At 51.7% G+C, this 11,463-nt stretch overlaps 1 protein-coding gene and 1 long non-coding RNA gene across 2 annotated transcripts in view; one reads left to right on the top strand and one right to left on the bottom strand.

Annotated features, from left to right (window-relative positions):
• The first annotated feature begins 1,052 nt into the window (after positions 1-1,052).
• The window catches only part of PHEX (phosphate regulating endopeptidase X-linked), a 30,615-nt gene continuing 20,204 nt past the window's right edge, over positions 1,053-11,463 (top strand). Inside the window, exons 1-2 of the mRNA XM_032964251.2 lie at positions 1,053-1,133; positions 8,040-8,108. The gene's annotated coding sequence lies outside the window, so the exon portion shown is untranslated. The remainder of the gene's footprint in view (positions 1,134-8,039; positions 8,109-11,463) is intronic.
• On the bottom strand, positions 2,203-3,955 carry LOC142929589 (uncharacterized). Its single transcript, XR_012945750.1, has 2 exons — positions 3,793-3,955; positions 2,203-3,382 (listed from the first exon to the last, which is right to left on the bottom strand). It is a non-coding gene; the product is annotated as an uncharacterized LOC142929589 (long non-coding RNA).

Here is an 11,463-nt window from a genome sequence, read left to right as displayed (position 1 = left end):
AAGGCCTTGGGATTGTGTAAAAAATAAAAACATTTTACTTTGTGGAGCGAAGTTGACGTTCAGATTGAGGAGGGTGGAGAAGCGACGTTCACAACGGGTGGATAAAACCTCGCAAGGTGATATAGTAGGAAGCACAGGCGATGCATCAGCCAACCATTAGTCTGTTCCGCAACCTGTCAGCAATGAACACCACCACGCGATGGCATTTGTGCACCTCTGTGTGTGAGTGTGTGAGCGGTAGTGTAGCGGTCAGCGCGCTTTGCTGTGAACCCGGCAACTCAAGTTCGATTCCTGCTCACGGCCAAATCCAGTGACTTTTAATCAGTCCCGTGCCTCCCCTAGGTCGACTCAGCCTAAAACATGTAGCTGATGCGGCGTGTAAATATTTCTACTCATGAGACAGGCGGCTGGGCGTGGTGCTGGTCACCCACCCTCTCAAATGTCTCAATTTGGATTACAACAGCAACATCGCCCCCTACCGCGAAGACTTCACAGGACCCTCCTGAAACATTTGAGACTCAGGCGTTCATGGTAGACAAGCGCAAATAAAATTAATATCAATGTTTATACCTTGAATAAACTTTGTTATTTCTGATGTATTTTGCCAAGAATTTCTTTCAAAAATGTTAATACAATTTGCGATGATCACAATACATTTGATATGTAGAAATACGGACTCTTACGATTATCGTGGAAACCATATATCTTACAATATGAGGAAGCTATTGGAGCTATGCACTCTTAAGTCTACATCGAAAACTCATTTATTTTTGTTTCGTGTGTTCAACATCCGTGTACACATCGTCAAGAAAAGCCCCGGCACGATAATCGTGGATGCCGTGCGGTGCGCGAACATCGCCGCCCTCGCTCAATGCGCGATCCCCCCCTGGGTTTCCGCGCTCCGCCTATGGCGCGGGGAGGCGCAGGGAGGAGGAGCGCGCGGATCCTCACTCGGAGCCTCGCGGCGATGGAGCCTGGAGGGGAGCCTGGAGGGGACACGGAATGCGAGATGGGCTCGGCGAGGGGGGGCTCAGCGAGGGGGGGCTCGGCGAGGGGGGGCTCGGCTCGAGGGGGGTCCTGTGCGCTGGGGGCTGCGCTGTGCACGGCGTTCATCATCATCTTCGGAATCCTCGGTAAGAGACTCGGCGGGTGATGATGATGTGAGGTGATGGTGGGAGACGAGGATTTGGGGTGATGGTGAGGTTGATGGTGAGATAATGGCGAGGCGATGGTGAGCTGTCTTTGCTACTGCTTGTTTACGAGCCAACCCCGCGCGGCTTAGCGCAAAATAATTGAAGATGGAAAAGTTCAAATTAATGAATCGACCTCCTCGACGAGGATGGCTGCGAGTTACAGCGGCGAGAGAACTTAATGTCTCGAGCGTCGCGTGAATGTCCGAGTCGATCGCTCACCTTACCCGTGTCGTCACCTCACCGTGCTACAATCGCGTGCTCTTACATCCAGTCGATTTCAAAAGTTTAGTTTTTCCGATAAATAGCACGAAGTCTAACGGCGCCGCAGTGAGTGTAGGTGAGTGAGTGGGGGAGTAGTGTCACTCATGAGAATTGCCGCGTTCCCTGCCCGAGCAGCGCTCCTGGGGGCCAGTGTCTCTGTGCCCCGTGTCCCTCTGCCCCGGTGTCTCCGTGTCCCCGTGTAGTGCATTTACTCCACGTGTAATGTAAATGTCATTGACGAAATCAACCATGAACGCGCCCGATCTCATGAGACCAGCGGTTTGAGGTTGGACCGCGCGTGAATGGGCGATCACCGAGCGTGGCGGCTATTAGAGGCTGCGGGGCGACGTCGCTGGTAGACAGAGAGAGCAGTGGAGTATTTGTACCGCACGATGCTCCCTACCTTCACAAACCAGCACAGACCAGCGTGGTGAAGTATGCTCAAAAGATCCCACGATGTGCCTGTCGTGCGAAAGCCCTCACCCAGCAGTGGACTTACAAAGGGCTGTACGTATATGCATGTCGTGTTGGTGATTTGCCTTCACCGTGGCTGCTGTTTGTGTGGACGGATTTGCCAGTCTATGGATTCCTCCCACACGAAATCCACGATGGATTTTGTGAGTTGATTTGACATCCATTTTTTCCCGTGGCATTCCAGTGTTTAAAGTGAGAGTTTGTTTCGAGAGCAAGAGAAGTGTGCGTGGTTGCGGGACTGATCAAGTTTTCGCATAACTCAGGGAAGCAAGCACAGGCGTGGCCGCATTTAATAATCGTGTGAGCTCAAAACAAAGCATTTGACAAAACCCAATGGAAAAAAGAACGTACAAAAAAGGAAATGAAACAGAGTTACAAACACGAAGACTAAATAAAATAAGCACAGAAAAATTCAACCTACACGCAAGTAATGGTGCCAGGATGATCCTCGCAAGAACCATTCAACATAGCCTTGGCAGCTGGCACATCCAAATGATGCGTTCAAAGAAGATAGCGACATTGGCCCTCACCAAGTCCCATCTCGTTTTGTCAAACGTTCGAATTAATACGCGGCATCTCGCCTTCACAGAATAGCCACATAAACCAGGGGACCCGTGCGCTGGGCACCCCTGCCTGGTCTGACTCGCCCCATGCTCCCCGCTCCATTCGCTGCACGATTCAAGGCTGTTGTTTCACCTCTGGGCTTGCGTGGACATTAAACGGCTCGAGCAATGAATGACGCAACAATCACTATTCTCTAAAAAACTGACTTTACACATTACAGGGCCATTCACCTCTCATCACACGAATCAATATAGTTCACACAGATCGCTGGGGAAGAGAATAACAGAAGCCATCATGGTGCACGAAAGGTTCCCCTACCACACACCACCACCAACCCTCAACAACACTTATTCAGCACTAGACAGGTTGTCAAATGGTGAACTGTGCTGAGATATAGTCGCTTACACTCGTCATTAACCGACCAGAGTCACGACAAAAGTCGCATTTTATGAACACAAATAAACCGAAGCATTCATACAGAAACAAAATAAAGTGAGACCGGCATGAAATCCCCCTTGGGGTTGAGTCTGGCATCAGCCAGCGAAACAGGAAGCCATCGTTCACTCCGCTGGTCCCTAGCGGATCGGCATCGCGGGCGATGCACGGAGACGCATTCCGGAACGACCCCGAGGATAAATCACACGGGGCCCGGCGACTCCCGCAAGAGCACCGGAACGGGCAGGAGCTGCGCGGGCAGCACACACGTGGTGACCTCCTGGCTGTGCGCGCCGTGTCCCCGTGCGGAAGGTCATTCGTTTGCTCTCTGTGCGGTTCGGAGCGACATGGGTGAACGTTGCGGGCGTTTGACTGCGCAGTCCGCTTCGTGGGTGGGTACTCTATGAGTCGTTTCTCCACATGTTCTGCTACAGACAAGAAGACCACGATCTGTACTGTGAATAGAGAGTGTTGTGGTTCATAAATACACATTTTCATCACGGTTCAGGGTTGTAGTAAAGCAATTCTAGATTTGAAGCTTTCGTGACTGCAAGGATCCATACTCTTTGGTTCTATTCGATAAAGTCAGTACGGTCCCTTCACCTGATGAAGGCCACTTGTGTTGTGGCCAAAACGTCGTGATTTTTGTTGTTTTATTTTGTACCTACGTGACTTTACCGAATAGAACCAAAGAGTATAGTTTGTAGTAAAGCAACCAAATATTGAGATCACACCGCAATTTAAATACAGAATATGCACACACGTTTAACATGGGTTTCCTACGGGTTCTCCGATTTCCTCTAATATCTAAAAATCAAACACACAATGTAGGTATTGGACAAACATCCCAATGCTGAATATTTACCTGAAAATGTCTTCATTGAGATGACACAGCAACAGCAGCAACATCGCCTCCAACTGCAAAAGCCTGGCAGGACCCTCCTGAAAAAAGCGTTGAGACTCAGGCTTGCCTTGGTAAACAAGCGAAGGTTTAATAATAGTTTAGAACAGTAATCAAGCAGCACTGAATAATGGATAATACGGAATCATATTCGTTGAATGCATGTAGTATTTTCGCCATCCTTATAGTGCAAGGCAATCAAAGAGACGCGGTACTTCACACATACAGTCTGCCGTATTATCATCGTCGGGGCGATATTGCTGTGCGCGATTCCGATTGAGTAACTCAGTGAACACAACTCGAGGTGAATCCAGGAAGCGATAAACCACAGACATGTCAGCCGACAACTTCCACCGCGCACAATCTGCAGAGATTATTCACACGGCAATACCGAACTCAGCTTGTAAAGTGACACCGCATGTACATCCTGGGCAATGTCACCGTTGAGCCTTAATATGGCATTCGACTTAAGTTGATATTTCACCTAATATTTTGCCGTATATTGTTTTCCAGACTATGTTTCCCCTCACATACGCCAAGAGCAGAAGAAGAGCATCTGTTTTAATAATAAGCTCACACACGCGTGAACTTGGAAATGCAGATTCCATAATTTCCCAAAACAATTATCACAAAGTGCGAGCAAACAATACACGCCCCGAGCTCTCCCATGCAACACACACGCGCAAGGCTCTCCATCCCCCAAGCGCACATTCACCTCGGTGCGCAAGGCGGCATGGGATCCTATGACGATAGGCAGCAGAAACCCGCAAGCACTCCTCACTTCTCCCCCTGTACCACCGTGCCCCTGTGGATCTCTTTAAGCCCCCGACAGAAATTATCCTTCCATTGGCAACAGCCTCTGAAGGGGTGGAAACCCCTCTTGCCTTCCAGAAAAAAAACATATCTGCGTGCGAAGCAGCGCTACTTTCCTCCCGGGGGTGGGGTTCTGTCGCATTGCTGCCTCCCTTCTGTGGCAGAGCGAGAAGTTAAGTGCGGAGAATCTGCGGAGAGCAGTTTAAGCCGTGGCGTTGCTAAATCAGTCATCCAACTCTCCCCTGTCCCTGCCACATGAATTGCTGCGTCCGTGGTGGAAACATGAGTCCTGCAAATGTTGCCTCGTCCGGTCCATCGGTGTCAGCTCCGGGTTTGGAGGTTGCTCTTTAATATGTCGGTATATTTATACTCGGCAGAAGCTCTCACGGTGTTCAACGTGCTGCGCTGGGTCCGACCCTTGATGTCATCCCACCATCACCACAAGCACGTTCGCCTTTGTCTTCCTTTTGCCCTTCAGAGAAGGCGCGACGGCAGAAAGGCTCCCTGAGAGTCTCGCGCCTCACGTGCGCAGTGCGCGCCACCTTCCGCTGCCGAAGTCTCGCGCCAATCTCGGCCGTCCCATGATTTGTTAAACTTCTTTGTTCATACATTTCTTGTCCATCCTATCCTCAACATGCTCCTACAATTTAAAATCTAAAGCGCTTCTTTCCTCCGGATGAATTGTCTTTTGTCGGGGACCAAGGCTCACATCCCGTTCAGTCCCATCGAGCACACGCAGCCTGGAAAGAGCGGAGTGGTGTTCGCGCTCAGACCTCGATGGCCATCAGCCAAGGGTCCTGCTTCTCTTGAATGCCTCTTGATTGCTCGCGGGCCCTGGAGACCACGCTGAGGCCAGTGATATTCCACACATTAAAAAAAACTAAAACTATATCCCATCTTGTTAACGTAACATACTCTACGTGCAATGTGAATATAAACAATGTGAATGCTATACAGTGAACGGCACCCGCGGCAGCATAATAGCGATGTCGCGTCCCTCCCCCCTCCTCCTCCCCCCAGTATTGGTCACGGCAGCCTCTGTGTTTTATTCCCCCGATGTTTCACTCAGACCCGTATTTTAAAGAGAGGGGTCTCTCCTGATACATCTGTCGTTTGAGTGAAAATATACATTACAATAAAGTTCATGTATTAAATAATATTTATTTTAAATGAACGCATGCGCATTACAGCGCACGCATGAATGGTAAACTGCTGGTGATATTTCACAAGAAACCCAAAGTCGATTTTAAACTCATGGGTCGACTCAAGACGCGCACGACGCCAGCCTGCACGTGCGTTTGGTCGCCGCGTGCAGCTCACGCCGAAGTGGCTCCCACGGGCACCCGCAACCACTCCTGACGGTCGTTCATCATTGAGTGCAGCAGTTATGCAATTACCACAGCAATGCATTTAACAATTACAACCACGTGTCTACCCAAACTATCATCACGATCGGCGGCGGTGTCTCAAGCCAATTTTTAAGAAGACAATATGCGCAAAAAAAGTTATCAGCAGTGTTCATGAGTTGCTTGGTCAACTGTTTTTCCATGGCTCGCATAAACCCTTGCCTATGGGAACAGCACGAGTGAAATTTGCCAATTGGCTTGGCTGTAGAGAAATGTTTTTTAACTATTCTGGTTTGTTTAAAATGTCAGGAGATGTCAAGGACAGGCAATCTGTTATTATAACAAACACAGAACATGAAGTCCGACTCATCATCCAGAGTACCGACTCAGTGGAGCGGTTCCATTCCGTTCAGCTCTCACATCCATGCCGGGCGGAAGGCCGTCTACTGCCCATGCATTCATCCTGCACCGCGCTTGACCTCTTGTGGGCCTCACGAGCCACGTTTCCGGAGTTCTAATGCAATGACCTAGTATTGCAGTAACGCAGGCTATGTAAGACAGAGCAAAAGAGAAACTATCTTCAAACATAAAACATGTTCAAAGTGGGTACACAGGAGGTCATGTGGACAGTTGTGGCAAGAGGTAATTTCACAATTGTGACTCCCAGTTGCCCTACAAGAGACGACGGAACACTGCCGATGCGATTGTGCAAACATTGTCATGCTACACATGTTTCCATGGTCAGGCAATTTTTATGAGTCTGGCTGGATTTCAACTGTTCAAAATTTCATGATCAGCCATAATTTATCCAATGCTAGATGAAGGCCTCCCCATCTCGTCGCCATATGTTACAGTCTCACAGTTCCACAATCGTGAGAGTTCATTCATATCAGCTGATTTCTGCACTTCGCCTCTGCAGTGGATCTAGTCGTGGGCGTCTTCTCTCCTTTAGCTGCCACTCTCGTCAGCCCTGACCTAATATTGGCGTCTAAATCTGGTCTTTTTGTGTCCCTGGATGTTCTCGAAGCAGATGAAGGTAATAATGACATAATTATATTTATTTCCGCGGGGAAATCCTCACCAAATCTCACGACTTGTATGAGAGTTCAGCATTGGGGCCTTTGGGCAAATTTTAATCGTCACGGATTGGCATTTGGAATTGAAACCAGAGTCGTTGGAGAAAGCCCACACATCCAACAGCAGATAGCACCTGGTATTCCCAGGCAGTCTTTCATCCAGGCACTTGACTGACTCAACCCGGGCGTGTGTACGGGGCTCTGGGGGGGATCGGTGTGGGGGTTGTGGAGAGTTGGTGTGGGGGTTGAGGAGGGGTGGTCTGCAGGGCGGGTGTGGGTCTGCTGTAGAACATAGTGAACCGGCCATGCATCATCTCCCTGTACGTTTCACTCTGGGAAAAACACCCTCACTCTCCCCCCCACACCCACCCCGGGGAGTCACGACGGCTCTGATCCTTTCCAATATTTTTTTCGAATCAAATCATGCAACGATTTTCGCTGGATATTGTGTTATTTTGTAACCGCACAACTTCTCCCTTCGCCACAATAACATACTGACTATTTACTGTCCTTATCTTCCAAAACGCATGCGTTTGCGATTAAGGCTGTGTTCTTTTAATGGTCTAAACGCCTTGTGGATGTAATTGTGTATTCCCTTGTTCTGGAATCACAACGCGGCTGTGTTTTCCCTGATTTCCTCTCAACAACAACTGCATAAAAATAGGAAAAGTTTAAGAATGCGCGCAGAGGGCAGTGTAAACAACAGCCCTGATAGCGTGGGGAGGAACTTCATCCAGATTCCTTAAAAGGCACTGCGAGTAATTTTACTCTTCTCGTTGTTGTTGTTGTTTTACGTGCTATCCCATCAAGAAGGCCCTGTGTTCATTGTCAGCAGCATTCGGCACAATCATCACGAATCGGGAATAAACTTCAGGGTTTTCTGTATCGGCGCGGGGCTCAGAGCACACGGGAGGCGCTTACCTCGGCGTGCACGGCGCTCACCTTTGGGTGTAACGGCACTCTTGTTCGTGTGCAGCTGTCGTCAACAGGTTAATCGTGATCGCGCCTGCAGACGTGTGCACCACGGCAGAGTGCGTGGAGGCAGGTACGTGCCGGGGGAGCCTGCGGCAGCGTGAAGGGAGTGCGGGGTGAGTGGCGGGCAGGGCGTGCACCCTGCCGAGAGACGTCCGGGCCTAAGACGGTGCCGCGATGCTGCGTGGTGCGCGCGGCGTGGCGCGAGCCCTGTTCAGATGTTTCGGGGACGAGTCCGGCTGCAGCTCCTCGAAGATGTAACGGTGGGGGCGGGTAGAGATATTGTGTTGGCGGGGGGGGGGGTAGAGATATTGTGTTGGCGGGGGGGGGTAGAGATATTGTGGTTGGCGGGGGGGGGGGTAGAGATATTGTGTTGGGGGGGGGGTAGAAATATTGTGTTGGCGGGGGGGGGGGGGGTAGAGATATTGTGTTGGGGGTAGAGATATTGTGTTGGCGGGGGGGGGGGGGGTAGAGATATTGTGTTGGCGGGGGTGGGGGGTAGAGATATTGTGTTGGGGGTAGAGATATTGTGTTGGCGGGGGGGGGTAGAGATATTGTGTTGGCGGGGGGCGGGTAGAGATATTGTGTTGGCGGGGGGGGGTAGAGATATTGTGGTTGGCGGGGGGGGGTAGAGATATTGTATTGGGGGGTAGATATATTGTGTTGGCGGGGGGGGGGTAGAGATATTGTGTTGGGGGTAGAGATATTGTGTTGGCGGGGGGGGGGGTAGAGATATTGTGTTGGCGGGGGGGGTAGAGATATTGTGTTGGGGGGGTAGATATATTGTGTTGGCGGGGGGGGGGGGGGGTAGAGATATTGTGTTGGGGGTAGAGATATTGTGTTGGCGGGGGGGGGGTAGAGATATTGTGTTGGCGGGGGGCGGGTAGAGATATTGTGTTGGCGGGGGGGGGGTAGAGATATTGTGTTGGGGGGGGTAGATATATTGTGTTGGGGGGGTAGAGATATTGTGTTGGGGGGGGGTAGAGATATTGTGGTTGGCGGGGGGGGGTAGAGATATTGTGTTGGGGGGGTAGAGATATTGTGTTGGCGGGGGGGGGTAGAGATATTGTGTTGGCGGGGGGGGGGGTAGAGATATTGTGTTGGCGGGGGGGGGGTAGAGATATTGTGTTGGGGGGGTAGAGATATTGTGTTGGGGGGGGGTAGATATATTGTGTTGGGGGGGTAGAGATATTGTGTTGGGGGGGGTAGAGATATTGTGGTTGGCGGGGGGGGTAGAGATATTGTGTTGGGGGGGGTAGATATATTGTGTTGGCGGGGGGGGGGGTAGAGATATTGTGTTGGCGGGGGGGGTAGAGATATTGTGTTGGCGGGGGGGGGTAGAGATATTGTATTGGCGGGGGGGGTAGAGATATTGTGTTGGCGGGGGGGGGGGTAGAGATATTGTGTTGGCGGGGGGGTAGAGATATTGTGTTGGCGGGGGGGGGTAGAGATATTGTGTTGGGGGGGTAGAGATATTGTGTTGGGGGGGGTAGAGATATTGTGTTGGCGGGGGGGGGTAGAGACATTCTGTTGGGGGTAGAGATATTGTGTTGGCGGGGGGGTGGGTAGAGATATTGTGTTGGCGGGGGGGGTAGAGATATTGTGTTGGCGGGGGGGGGTAGAGATATTGTGTTGGGGGGGTAGAGATATTGTGTTGGGGGGGTGTAGATATATTGTGTTGGGGGGGGTAGAGATATTGTGTTGGGGGGGGTAGAGATATTGTGTTGGCGGGGTGGGGGGTAGAGACATTGTGTTGGCGGGGGGAGGGGTAGAGATATTGTGTTGGCGGGGGGAGGGGTAGAGATATTGTGTTGGCGGGGGGGGGGGGGTAGAGAAATTGTGTTGGGGGGGGGGTAGAGATAGTGTTGGCGGGGGGGTAGAGATATTGTGTTGGCGGGGGGGGTAGAGATATTGTGTTGGCGGGGGGGGGTAGAGATATTGTGGTTGGCGGGGGGGGGGTAGAGATATTGTGTTGGCGGGGTAGAGATATTGTGTTGGGGGGATGTAGATATATTGTGTTGGGGGGGGTAGAGATATTGTGTTGGGGGGGGTAGAGATATTGTGTTGGCGGGGTGGGGGGTAGAGATATTGTGTTGGCGGGGGGGGGGGGTAGAGATATTGTGTTGGCGGGGGGGGTAGAGATATTGTGTTGGCGGGGGGGGTAGAGATATTGTGTTGGCGGGGGGGTAGAAATATTGTGTTGGCGGGGGGGGGGGGGTAGAGATATTGTGTTGGCGGGGGGGGGTAGAGATATTGTGTTGGGGGGGTAGAGATATTGTGTTGGGGGGGGTAGATATATTGTGTTGGGGGGGTAGAGATATTGTGTTGGGGGGGGTAGAGATATTGTGGTTGGCGGGGGGGGGTAGAGATATTGTGTTGGGGGGGTAGAGATATTGTGTTGGCGGGGGGGGGTAGAGATATTGTGTTGGCGGGGGGGGGGTAGAGATATTGTGTTGGCGGGGGGGGGGTAGAGATATTGTGTTGGCGGGGGGGGGGTAGAGATATTGTGTTGGGGGGGGTAGATATATTGTGTTGGGGGGGTAGAGATATTGTGTTGGGGGGGGTAGAGATATTGTGGTTGGCGGGGGGGGGGTAGAGATATTGTGTTGGGGGGGGGGGTAGAGATATTGTGTTGGCGGGGGGGGTAGAGATATTGTGTTGGCGGGGGGGGGGGTAGAGATATTGTGTTGGCGGGGGGGGGTAGAGATATTGTGTTGGCGGGGGGGGGTAGAGATATTGTGTTGGCGGGGGGGGTAGAGATATTGTGTTGGCGGGGGGGGGTAGAGATATTGTGTTGGCGGGGGGGGGGGTAGAGATATTGTGTTGGCGGGGGGGGGTAGAGATATTGTGTTGGCGGGGGGTAGAGATATTGTGTTGGGGGGGTAGAGATATTGTGTTGGGGGGGGGTAGAGATATTGTGTTGGCGGGGGGGGGTAGAGACATTGTGTTGGGGGTAGAGATATTGTGTTGGCGGGGGGGGGGGTAGAGATATTGTGTTGGCGGGGGGGGTAGAGATATTGTGTTGGGGGGGTAGAGATATTGTGTTGGCGGGGGGGTGGGTAGAGATATTGTGTTGGCGGGGGGGGGTAGAGGTAGTGTTGGCGGGGGGTAGAGATATTGTGTTGGCGGGGGGGGTAGAGATATTGTGTTGGCGGGGGGGGGTAGAGATATTGTGTTGGTGGGGGGGGGTAGAGATATTGTGTTGGCGGGGGGGGGTAGAGATATTGTGTTGGGGGGGTAGAGATATTGTGTTGGGGGGGTGTAGATATATTGTGTTGGGGGGGGTAGAGATATTGTGTTGGGGGGGGTAGAGATATTGTGTTGGCGGGGTGGGGGGTAGAGACATTGTGTTGGGGGTAGAGATATTGTGTTGGCGGGGGGAGGGGTAGAGATATTGTGTTGGCGGGGGGGGGGGGGTAGAGAAATTG

This window comes from Petromyzon marinus, chromosome 31 (genome assembly GCF_048934315.1).
Source record: "Petromyzon marinus isolate PM22_M1 ecotype Great Lakes invasive population chromosome 31, UKy_Petmar_22M1.pri1.0, whole genome shotgun sequence".
Classification (NCBI taxonomy): Eukaryota; Metazoa; Chordata; class Hyperoartia; order Petromyzontiformes; family Petromyzontidae; genus Petromyzon; species Petromyzon marinus.
The sequence above is the reverse complement of the archived record's forward strand: the minus strand, read 5'-3'. Positions and strand labels throughout refer to the sequence as shown.